The sequence below is a fragment of the Homalodisca vitripennis genome, chromosome 3 (genome assembly GCF_021130785.1).
Source record: "Homalodisca vitripennis isolate AUS2020 chromosome 3, UT_GWSS_2.1, whole genome shotgun sequence".
Classification (NCBI taxonomy): Eukaryota; Metazoa; Arthropoda; class Insecta; order Hemiptera; family Cicadellidae; genus Homalodisca; species Homalodisca vitripennis.
In genome coordinates, this window is record NC_060209.1 from 8,241,571 (window position 1) to 8,254,464 (window position 12,894).

The window sequence follows — 12,894 nt, forward strand, 5'->3', positions numbered from 1 at the left end:
GCTCTTGTTCGCTTTCTCATTGCTCCAACGATCGTGTTAAAAGACAGTTTTTCCCGAAGCCTTTGAGCAGCCAGACCAATTCTGCCTCGTAATTCTTCTTCTTAGTTTACTGGGGTGGAATAAAACTTCCTGCTTAAAAAACCCCACACAAAAGTCCATAGGTGTAAGGTCGGGAGATCGGGCAGGCCATGCGACAGTTCCCCACGTTCAATCCACTCGGGATAGTTTTCAGTCAGCCATTGACGTACTGTTGCATTAAAATGTGGAGGGGCTCCATCCGGCTGGAATATAAGCTCGTCTCTTTCAACATTGTTTAAACCATCTAGAAGGTTAGGTAGGTCGTGTTGCAAAAAATCTAAGTAGTTTGTTCCATTTACAATTCCATCAAATATGTGAGGGCCAATCAATTGGTCGCCTAAGACTACGACACCAAACATTAATACTAAAACGCGTTTGAAAGGATTGTTCCCTTGTCCGGTGTGGGTGATTTGTACTCTAGGAGCATAATCAGTTGCTTTCAGACCTTGAACAGGCGTACAATGGTATGGATGGAACTTATTCTTATGCAAAATGTCCAAAACCTTCCACTGTGATACACCTACGTCTCTAGCAAGTTGTCTACTACTATCATTCCGAACTGAATTTAGAACTACTTCATCTAATCCTACATCATGAACAATGTGTCCTACTTCGTTAGGTCTTTTGTGAACTGTACCTCCCTCCACCAGACGTTGATAGAGTCTTGAGAACACAGAATGACTGGGAAGTCGGCAATCAGGGTAGCGAGCTTGATACTCTCTTTGGGCAGCACGCGCATTTCCATCACAAAACCCGTAAATAAAGTGCATATCAGCGTATTCTCGAGTAGTGAACTCCATGGCAGCCTACACTTGACTAAATTGAACAGAAAAATAGTTTATTGGAGGTGGAAGTAATTCATGTGGACACTGGTCTTATAAAAAAAGATAAGGAATGAATGTACAATAATACTGGTGAAAGTGATAAGATAAGAAATTAAAACATTGATAAACATTGATTAAACCATTAATCAATAACTATCATCCACAAATTATTTTAAACTGCTTTACTTCTTTGTAATCTTCAATTCCTTGTTTTATGAGGCAGTTTTATAAAACATAAAAATTAAGTACAGTTGTTATTAAATTGTTTTAATCTTTTTGTAGCTTGCATGTTTTTTTAATATTCAAACCAATAAAAGTAGGTAACCGAATACTTAACTATGGTCATATGGCATACAATTTTAAAGCTTATTAAATGGCAAAGTTTTTAATATCACTTGACACATTCTTGTGTACAGTGTGTGGTAAAAAGAAGGGGTTCAATGATATTTAAGTTTTTCTGAAACTTAGCAACTTTGCCATTTGAATCGACCTGAAGCTTAATTTTCTTTTCTTACCGTTTGAACCGATAACTTTTTCAAATTTAAAATTTAACGGAGAATCTAAAAATTATGTAGTTTGCTCACATATGTCTATACGTTGCTGAGAAATATCAGATTTATGTACAAAAACACGGGTATTTTAGAAAAACTGAAAATAATTCATTTCAGACCTAATTTTTGGAGTTAGACTTTTTTATAACTGCCATTGTACCATATTTACATTGCATTATAACCCAAAAAATTTTGTCACACCAAGAGCCACTCACCCTGTATATAATAACATAATTCATACTAATTAGACTTAAAAGGAGAAAACTATGGCGGAAAAGGAAAATATTCGATTAAATAATTTTTCGAGAACTCTGAAGTGAAAATAGCTTTTCTCTTAAAAACAAATATTTTCCTGAAGCACAAATTTATATTGGTATCTCAGTACAACTGAATAAATAAAAAACAAAATATGTCAGTATTCAGACAGTGAAACTTATAACTTACATCAACGAAAGACTTGCACTAGTAACACATAACCATGGCGTGCACATTGAATTAATAGTTTTTTGCAAGGTAATGTTATTGTTTATTTGTTTTTTTATTTGCATTTCAAATCTTTTATTGCAAATCTGACTTTTGTCTTTGATAAATAGTTTTTTAGTGCACATATTGAATACAAAATTATTTATACACGTTTTTAGAAACAATAATTATATATTTATATTAGTCTATTTTAGTTACAGTTTAGTAAACTTGAATTTCGCAAAGCATTTAAGGGGAGTAATTAAAGTTTTCCCTTTTCGGTCTCATGTGTCTGAGAAGATAAACCTGTATTATTGAGTGCCACAGAATATCTGTTAACATTACACCAGTAAAATAGAACATGGAGCAACTCGACAGCATAACTAATGAGGTATGGCACCAACGGACAGACAGACAGACAAACTGCCGGACTGCTCTTTGAACCAAAAATTTTTTTTTGGCCCAAAAATACCTAATGAACAAATTTCAAGTCTCTAGGGTATTTCTATCAAAGATCATATTACAGATAGACGAAATTTCTCTTGAACTACTGACTCCTAAAACCATCATTTAACGTATCTTCGCATCATGAGGAATCCAAGTGCCAAATATAGTCTCTAAAACCTTTATATAAAAGTTATCATAGATATTGCCCAATAACTACACGATTTAAAGAGGAATAATATATTTAATTTTAAAATAAATATTCTAACATTAACCAACAATGGCATTAAAGTACGAATATTCAGTTCTTTACTATACTAAAGAGTGCTTCACAAAAGCAACTGGCAGTTGAGAGAGGTGTAAGTTATTCACTCTCCTTTTTGAAAGGGCGAGAAATCTCTCAAGAGCTCTTTTGGGATTCTCGACTCTCAGACCGCCATCACCGACTGCTAATCTGCGCTTTAGAGGTATACATTATTATGTATTGCTGTTCCGTGAAATTTCGTATTTTTAAGATTTTTACACATATTGATTTTACTTACATTTTAGGCAAATTTTAGATATTTTTCACCAATATTTATTCAAAATTGTAAGTACTACTAGCCACTTTACTTTAGTTACATAAGAAGTATCTTAAACACAAATCTTTAACAATAATAATTGTGAATACTGTTACTATCTGGTATTTTATACAGTTTGGAGAGATATCTAATTTTATAGATACCCTTTTACGCATCTATTAAAATATTTACTTTATTTTTAGTTACTCAGTAAAATTTATATTTGAGAACAATAAACTAAACATTTATAACTTCTTTGCTATATTCTGCTTCACATAACGGATCTACTGATTGCTCTAAACAGGAATAAACTCTCTGAAATCAATGACACTTATAGTACTGTACAGTACCTCGCCCCAGCCGTGACAATGTCGTGTTACATTCGGCAGCAACATGAACTGATCGGTATTGGTAAGTATGATGGATGAACGCGCTTGTTTAAATACGTCACTTAGAACATGAACAAATCTGCGTCACATATTCATCGATTTAGGGTTCCACTACACAAGGAACATAACATGAAAACTAGTGCCTTCTTAATTGTTGCTACTCGATTAAATAAACATTTAAATTGATTATTGAGGACGTAAGTAATAATGCTTTTAATTGGCACTACGCTAAATAGATTCTCCATTTTTGTAACCTTACTTAACAAGACTAGTATAAGTAAATGTAGGAATGATACTGATTAGCTTAACGAAATAACAAACATCCTTTAATACGAAAGAATAAAATTTTACAAACTATTAGTAATATTACTGTTCATTGTTAGATGAAACATTGTATACTTATATATTTATAACTTGCTGAGACATTTTTTAATATATTTCAAACAAAAAAATTGAAAGAGAATTTTATATTTCGTTGAAATTCTTGTTTTATGATGAATATTGTTTTATATGAAGAAGTTAGGTTTACGCGACACCGAGAGTCGCCTGACAAGTTTTTCTGAGGTTGCATGCAAAACTCAAAACTATAGCTTTTTCAGCCTAGAGATGTTTTTCCAGCCCCTCGTATGATAGATGCATTAGTAATAAATATTTACCTACTCTTACTCCTTACATCCATTATTACTCCGATATTTGCAGTTTCTATTTATGATGACTATGACTAACCTTTATGTATGACTAGCAAACGAAAAATAATCAAAGCTTCCTAGAAATTAGCTGATTTGGTACTCAAAGGCTAAATCACTTTGCTGCATAGAAGTGATCAAAGCTCATCAACTCTTACTTTTTGTTTCTAAATACAGCTCTATCACTTTTTGTTTGAGCCTGATGTATAGGAAAAGGAGCACCACGGTGCACCGCGTAACTTAAAAACTAAATAACAACAATAAATATAATTCCAATAATGACAATAACATAATAAATAAATAATATAATAATAACACAATAAATAGAAATTTGGTCTATAAATAACATATATCAGGTACGGCAGTAGCAACATTTTAACTGGTAATTTTTATGAACTGAGGGGAGGAAAAAGGTTGTAGAATTTCTAGGCCCACTATTTTTGAAAAGTAATTTTGTTTCAAGTTTGTAGCCGAAATTTAAAAAAAAATATATTTAAAGCCAATTTTCGAAGGAGGCGGGGGCTTAGTTGCCTCCACGAATCCGAATTAAAGATGAAATCCTCCCCTTCAGGTCATGTAACTAACTAAATAAATACTGGCTAGGTACTGGCCCTCCTCCAGATCTAACATCTGGCAGCGCTCCCTGCACCCCAGTCCTCGCAAGTTCAGTATAAGAAGTAAAAAAACACATATTTAATCCAACCTTGTTCCAGAAGAAATGAATGGGAGCACTACACTCCGGTTGGATGCCGGTCCAATAGCGCTGGCAGGGCGCGGGCATTCAATTTTTCAGTTGTTCGGGCAGACTCGCCGCACCAGTCCCGCTGACGGCACTCACGGGGACCCTGCCGAAAGTCGGTGAATTAGCCAGCCATGGAGAAACGGGAAGAACAGAGAACAGCCAGAACACAGTAAGCTTCTCCGAACGTGTCTGACCGCTCCGAACAGTAGCCAGAGTCAGTGCCGGTGCCGGTGAACAGCTGGTCGGTAAACTAGTCAAGGTCAACCAGCTGACCTCAACCAGGCAGAAAATCAATACTCTGACGGAGTGACTCCCCCACCGACTGACAAGAGTGGCCGAGGTGGGCAAAATAAAAGACAAAAATAAATTGTCCAAACTGAGCCCCGGCTCAACCTCCCCCACTAAAAAAGGTGCAACCCCAAACAAAACCTCTCCCCCACTGAAAGAAGAACCAACAAGCTCTGGCACAGGAAACGGGAAGTCGAGAACCCTAACAGGAAACGAAGTCCTGAGCAGGAGGCAGACAAAACACGATCCTCCTGAAATTTTGAGAGGCGCCTCTCTTGGAGAAAGAAGAAAATAGAAAGAGAGTAAAACGACACCACAGGGAAAACCAGGGGTGATCAGTCCCCGGACACCCCCGCAGCCGCACCAGTATCCAGAGCATGACCAGAGGTATCACCACGGAAGGCCTTCAGATGAGAAACGTGGGCCTTCCGCCACAACCTCCCCGATACGGGATCAACCAACTCAGCAGTAACTGGGGAGAGAAAACGAAGAATCCGGTGAGGACCTGTCCACCGATAGCAAAGTTTGGCTGCCCGTTTATCCACGGCCGAACTGACCGGATGGGCCTTACAAAAGACAAGATCCCCCACCTGGAAGGGGTTAGCAATACGTACCTTATTGAATTTTCTCCTCACCCTTTCCCTAGACTGTAGGAGCTTAACCCTGACTGCTTCCCAAGTGTCACTCACATTGGGAGTACCAGGCACTGGTAGAAGACTATCCAGACTCCAGAGATTAGACAAGGGATCAGAAGGAGGACGACTAAACATGACCTGGAAAGGCGTGGAATCATGACTTTCGTGAAGAGCAGAATTGAAGGCTAACTGAAGCCAGCTCAGGTTTTCATCCCAGGTAGTTTGTTTCTCAGCGTGATAAGCGATGAGGGCGGCTCTGAGATTGCGGTTGAACCGCTCAGCATGAGAAGGCTGGGGGTAGTAAGGAGATGTCGTAACATGTTTGATTCCATGCCCAAAACAGAAGCGATGAAACTCCCTCGACACGAATTGTGTGCCGTTGTCTGAGACGAAGGTGGCGGGCACTCCAAAATTCTGTAGAAGGCGGGACTTGAGTGCCTTGACGGTGAGCGACGCCGTGGCACTCCTAAGAGGAATCAACCAGCAAAACTTAGAGAAAGCATCCACAGCAACAAGCAGGGAGGTGTTCCCTGACTTGCTACGGGGAAAGGGTCCCACATAGTCAATGAACACTTTCTCAAGAGGCCGCTCCGCCACCTCGGAGGAAAGAAGTCCTAATTTGGTATTTTGTGCTGGTTTACTGACCGAGCAAAGATGACAAGCTCGTACTCTACCAGCAATGTCTCTGTCCATACTCTTCCAGATAAACTTATCTCTGATTTTAGCGATGGTCTTGTGAATACCTAAATGACCGCCCACGGGAGAAACATGAAAGTAGGAAAAGACCATCGGTATGAGGGCACTCGGCAGAACAATCTTGGGACCACCTCCGCGTCGGGCACGACAGCAGAGGACACCCTTGGACAAGAAGTAAGGAGAGTGGGCTTCTCCCTCCTGGAGCTCACCAATGATGTTTGACAACTCGGGGTCTTGAAGTTGGTGAGAGCCAAAACTCTCAAAGGCAGCAGGGAAATCCAACATCACAGTCCCACACAACGGTGCTTGAGAATCAACAGGATCGCTGGGTAGATGATACATTCTAGAAAGAGCATCGGCGACGACGTTTTGGGTGCCGCGAATGTGCTGCACCCTGAATTTAAAGGCCGCAATTTTGACAACCCAGCGACCAATCTTCCCGAGTTGTCGAGGATGGGCCAATAGCCAGGAAAGAGCCTGATTGTCAGTTTCCAGCAGAAATTCGGAATGCTCTAGGAACCTCCGAAACTTATCCATGCCGAAAACGACCGCCAGACACTCCAGCTCATAAATAGAAGATTTCTTTTCCTGAAGGGTCAAAGTCCTAGATGCAAAAGCTATAGGTTGCCGAGCACCGTCGAATTCTTGAGAAAGCACAGCTCCTACAGCACAGGATGAGGAGTCAGTCTGCAAGATGAAGGGCCTACTAAAGTCCGGTATTCGCAGCACAGGAGGTTGGATAATTGCCTCCTTAAGCAGTTGAAAAGCACGTTCTTGATCTTCACCCCAAACGAACTTTGCGTCTTTCCTTCTTAAGGCGTTCAGAGGGGCGGCCACCTCGGCAAAGTCAGGAATAAACCTACGGTAGAAATTAACCATGCCGATGAATCTGGCAACACCCTTGGCATCCTTCGGAGGAGGGAAATCCCGAATGCCTTGGGTCCTGGCAGGGTCTATAGATACACCCCTAGACGACACGAGGTGACCGAGAAACGATATTTCAGACTTGGCGTAAGACACCTTCTCCGGATTGACTGTAAGGCCAGCCCTACCCAACCTAACCAAGACCTCCTCAAGATGTTTAACGTGTTCCGTGAAAGACTCACTGTAGACCAGAAGGTCATCAAGATAATTAAAGACATACCTGAACTTCACATCGTGGAAGATGGAGTCGAGCAACCTAGTTAACGTTTGGGCCCCCACAGCTAGCCCCATAGGCACAGTTCGGTACTGATACAAATTCCACGGAACACAGAAGGCCGTGAGAGGACGTGATTCCTTCTTCAACGGAATCTGATGATATGCTTGGTTCAAATCAAATATAGTGAAAAATTTGGCCTTACCGAACCAATCAAAAGCAGAATGGAGATCGGGGAGAGGCACTGAGTCTATTTCAATTTTGGCATTAAGTTTTCTTAGGTCAACCACCATACGATGTTTTCCATTAGGCTTTGGAACCAAGAACGCTGGACTGGCATACGATGAGTTTGAGGGCTCAATAACTCCTTGATCCAAGAGATCCTTGATGATACCACGCATAACCTCCATCTTTGGAGGAGCCAACTTGTATGGGTGGGAGCGTACTGGCTGAGTGTCAGTCAGACGAATTTCATATTCAATGAGATGGGTAGAACCGAGCTTGGGTGTGAGGACCTCCGGAAATCTTGAGCAAAGCTCACGGAGAACCCCAGCTTGCTCCTCATCCAAGTGACCGAACGGGTCCCCAGGGGCAGAACCTTCCTCACACTCCACCTCCACAACCTGCGGCGTCGATTTGCATTTATCAGAAAAGGGGACTGACACTCGCCGATTGAATTTGAAATAAGACTGGCCCGCCTGAAGATCCAGCACCAAACCAGTCTTTTGAATAAAATCCGCCCCCAAAATACAATCCATACTCAGGTCCTGGGCCACAAGGAAGCTCCACACCCATGAAAAATATTCAACCTTAAACTTGACTGAAGCCTTCTTCGAAATTGGAAGAGGGGAATTAGAAGCAGTCCAGCAAGTTAAAGAAGACTCCTCGGTGTGCTTCACCAAACCTAACCTTGAAATGGCTTCAAAAAGACGGGAAGAGATGAGGCTACAGGCTGACCCGGAATCAACTAGGGCCTTATGCACTGAGTCTCCCACTAAGATATTGATATAAGGGCACACCGAAGATGCTGTCCTAAGCCGTAGGTTTCCCTTCTCTGCTAGGCTCATAGTGTCCAAACTATTAATCAAATTTTTCGCACAGGTACTATTTTTTTGAAATTTTTTCTTAGACCTCGGGGGAACTTCAGAGAAAACCCCCCTTTGATCTAGTTTTTTGGACCAGTGCGATATCTCCTAGGACACTCCCGACGAGTATGACCTCGTTCACCACAGGCATAGCAGATGGGTGGATGAAGCCCACCAGAGTGATGTGGCCCATCCACGGGATTATGTACGGCCGTGACAGCCCTGGAGGGCTGGATGGAACGATGATTGTTCCTCTCCGCCCTCTGCCGGTCAGCAAACTGTACGCTGCGCGAAGCAATGCACAGACGGTCCAGTTCAGAAAAGGTGGAAGGGCGACCAGCAAAAACTAGACGGGACCTCTCTTCAGGATTGAGACCCTCAAGAATGGTGGTGACCACAGTACTTTCGGGGATATTGAGCCTTAACACCCTATCAGTGTCCCTCACCTCGGCCACAAACTTAGCCAAACTCTCTCCGTTGCCCTGAGGCCTAAAGAATTTCTCCACACGGAGACGTTCCCTCAACTGACCAGGAACAAAGAAATCCAATGCCTCCCTATGAAAATCATCCAGGGTACCACCCCTCTGGAGAACTCGAACCAGACAGTCACCCAAAGGTGGCCTACAAAACGGAGAGATAACATGCAGGAAGCTCGCTCCCTGAAGACCAGGCAAGTCATGCAGTCGCAGGATCTCAGAAAGAAACCGCAGCAAGGCTTCAGTATCTAGACCATCCACCGTTGGTAGTCGCTGCAGCAACGGGGTAAGTGGGTTCGGAAGCTTGTGATACTGAACAAAGGATCCCGTCACCACAGTCCCCAGTCCCCCAGATCCAGCAGGCATTTGGGTCACAGGCCCCCGGGCCCCGTCCACACCAGACACCCCCGACGCCACGCCCACATCAAAATCAGCAACAACTGACCCAGGGATCCGGCATTCACCCTTAACAGCCGCAGCAGAGTCAATCGCAGACAAAGATTTTTCAGGAGCCTTTGCCCCCTCGTCCCTCTCGAGTACAGTCAGCAGGCCGTCAACCAAGGTGACACGTTCCTTCAACCACTCCTTATCACCAGAACTGGTAAGCTTGGCTCTAAGTAGCGACAGCCTCATATGTAGATGGGTAAGCCGGGACAAATACCTAGCCCTCTCTCGGCCAGTAGGCGGCGACTCCAACCAGTCCTCCTGACTATTCTCAAACGTCTCCAACTTAGCCTCCAAAATAGGCCTCTGCTTCTGGAACGTCAAATCTCTAGGCCAGGTCGTGTCCAGTTCCATATTATCACGCAGTTGCTTCCGCATGGACTCGCAGTCGGAACCCGGAGTAAGCCCACGAGCCAACAACTCAAAATGGAGATCCTCCTTCAACAAGTATTCAGGCACCAGAGAGACAGGCATGATAAATAAATAAATGACACAGACTAACAAGTAACACACACTGACTCGAAGTCAACGACTAACAAAGCAATAACTAAGGCGACAAGTGAATAACTTAGTGAGACAACACTCTCAGCAGGGTCCCCAGAATTCCTGCCGTCCACGAAACACGGCAGCGAATCCAAAATACCACAACAAAACACTACGCCGTACCAGAACCAAAACCAGGAAGAAAAACAACGAAGACAAGATATAACAAAAACACACACGTAACAATAATCAGGAAATAAATAGGTTCACACACTTCCTGTCGATCGGCGGAAAATAGCACAGCGAGACGGCACAGGCGCAGGAAGTCAACTAACAACTTCAACTCATCTCTCTCACCACCAGTGGCAAAAACAAAAACCCCGGGCCCGTAGAGGGTAAAAACACGTAACCACGCTCTGCTACCATTTTGTTCCGAGTTAGTGAAAAATACAGGGGGCCTCGGAAGCGTGCCCCTCCCAAACTCGGAGCAAATCATTAAAAAAAACAATCACATGCCACTAGTGGGAAGAGACAAAAACGAGACAAGATTTCGAGTACAAGAAATATAATTAGTAGGTGGCAAACATTTCCATGCAAAATACAATTATGCAGCACCACGGTGCACCGCGTAACTTAAAAACTAAATAACAACAATAAATATAATTCCAATAATGACAATAACATAATAAATAAATAATATAATAATAACACAATAAATAGAAATTTGGTCTATAAATAACATATATCAGGTACGGCAGTAGCAACATTTTAACTGGTAATTTTTATGAACTGAGGGGAGGAAAAAGGTTGTAGAATTTCTAGGCCCACTATTTTTGAAAAGTAATTTTGTTTCAAGTTTGTAGCCGAAATTTAAAAAAAAATATATTTAAAGCCAATTTTCGAAGGAGGCGGGGGCTTAGTTGCCTCCACGAATCCGAATTAAAGATGAAATCCTCCCCTTCAGGTCATGTAACTAACTAAATAAATACTGGCTAGGTACTGGCCCTCCTCCAGATCTAACATCTGGCAGCGCTCCCTGCACCCCAGTCCTCGCAAGTTCAGTATAAGAAGTAAAAAAAACACATATTTAATCCAACCTTGTTCCAGAAGAAATGAATGGGAGCACTACACTCCGGTTGGATGCCGGTCCAATAGCGCTGGCAGGGCGCGGGCATTCAATTTTTCAGTTGTTCGGGCAGACTCGCCGCACCAGTCCCGCTGACGGCACTCACGGGGACCCTGCCGAAAGTCGGTGAATTAGCCAGCCATGGAGAAACGGGAAGAACAGAGAACAGCCAGAACACAGTAAGCTTCTCCGAACGTGTCTGACCGCTCCGAACAGTAGCCAGAGCCAGTGCCGGTGCCGGTGAACAGCTGGTCGGTAAACTAGTCAAGGTCAACCAGCTGACCTCAACCAGGCAGAAAATCAATACTCTGACGGAGTGACTCCCCCACCGACTGACAAGAGTGGCCGAGGTGGGCAAAATAAAAGACAAAAATAAATTGTCCAAACTGAGCCCCGGCTCACAACAAACAACTTACTACTGTTATACAAACTACTTTAGTGGCGGAAAAATGTCATTTTCTGTCTGTATGTCTGTCTGTCTCTCCGTCTTTTCTTACAATATTTTGAAAACGATCTGATCCGTGACTAACAGAACTAAAATTATGCATGAAGCTTCATTTCTCCTAGAATGAGTTTTACAGTTTGACATGTATTAAGTGAGCTATACACTAACAATTTTGCATGCAACATCAACAAAGGAAATATTAACTAGAAAACACCGGGTTGACAAAAGGGTTTTCAGATTTGTTGTAATAAGTGAAACAATACCAAAGTTTTTTTATGATCAATTTTTTGTTGAAATTAACCTTCACTATCCGGCCTTCTATTCGGAACTTAATGGTCGGGCAGGATAGTGGGCCTGGTCGACGTGGCACCACAATCCAGTGGTGTTACCGCAAATGCGGGTTAAACCCACAGAGCGGCGTATACTGAGAGGCTCTGGGAGTGTGCACTTGTGTTGCAGGGGCTGAAGTGACCTTGATGTGCCGGTGGATTTTCTCAGTGTAAGAAGCCAGCTTCTTCGAGCCATGGTCTAGGAGTGCTGCTCGGGTTTCAATTTTTCGGTTTTCAAGTCCGTTAGGTGGACTTAGAACGTTTATATTGCCCTTGAACTAGGACGCTCGAAAGACAAGGTGGCCTTTACTGAGAGCCTGAGGGCAGCCATAGGGGACAAGGGGTCTGTTCGGACCTCTGACCCTCAGGTTTCTGTTCAGATCAGGGATCTAGATTCGGTTCCAACTGAGAAAGAGGTTACCACGGCCATGAGTTGGGCTCGGAGACTCTCCTCTGAGGGTCTGGTTAACTAAGCCGAACCGCAGCCACGTCAATAGACTGCTGGCTCTCCGACATCGCAGGTTTAGCTGGATAAGCTGCAGAATCCGTTGGATGGTGGTCGTCCTGCGGTGCTGTCGCTGTCTAGGTCTTCTACACGCCTACAGGAACTGTAAAGGCCCAAATCGAACAAATGTAGCCTTTGGAGAGTATCTGCATCTCAGCAAATACCACTTCAGTGGAACACCAATAAGCTGGACGCGAGGAAGTTCACCGAGAAAATTCTAAGGTGTGGGACAAGGAATTCTGCTGAATCTGGGGTGGCCCACGCCGAAGTTTTACCGAAATCAACTATGGAGCTGGTAACCTTGGCCTACGATGTCCATGTCATGCTGGAGACCATTGCGCTAAAAACAACCCGCTTTTTCGTGGACATATGTGATCACTGAGCCTGCTTTAGAGCCAGACGAGCCACCACAAGGGCTATAATTTCCGCTAACAAATTTAGAAAAACGGAGGGCCTTCAACGCTGTTAATAACAAAACCACCGCGCCATCAACCGTAACGACGACGTA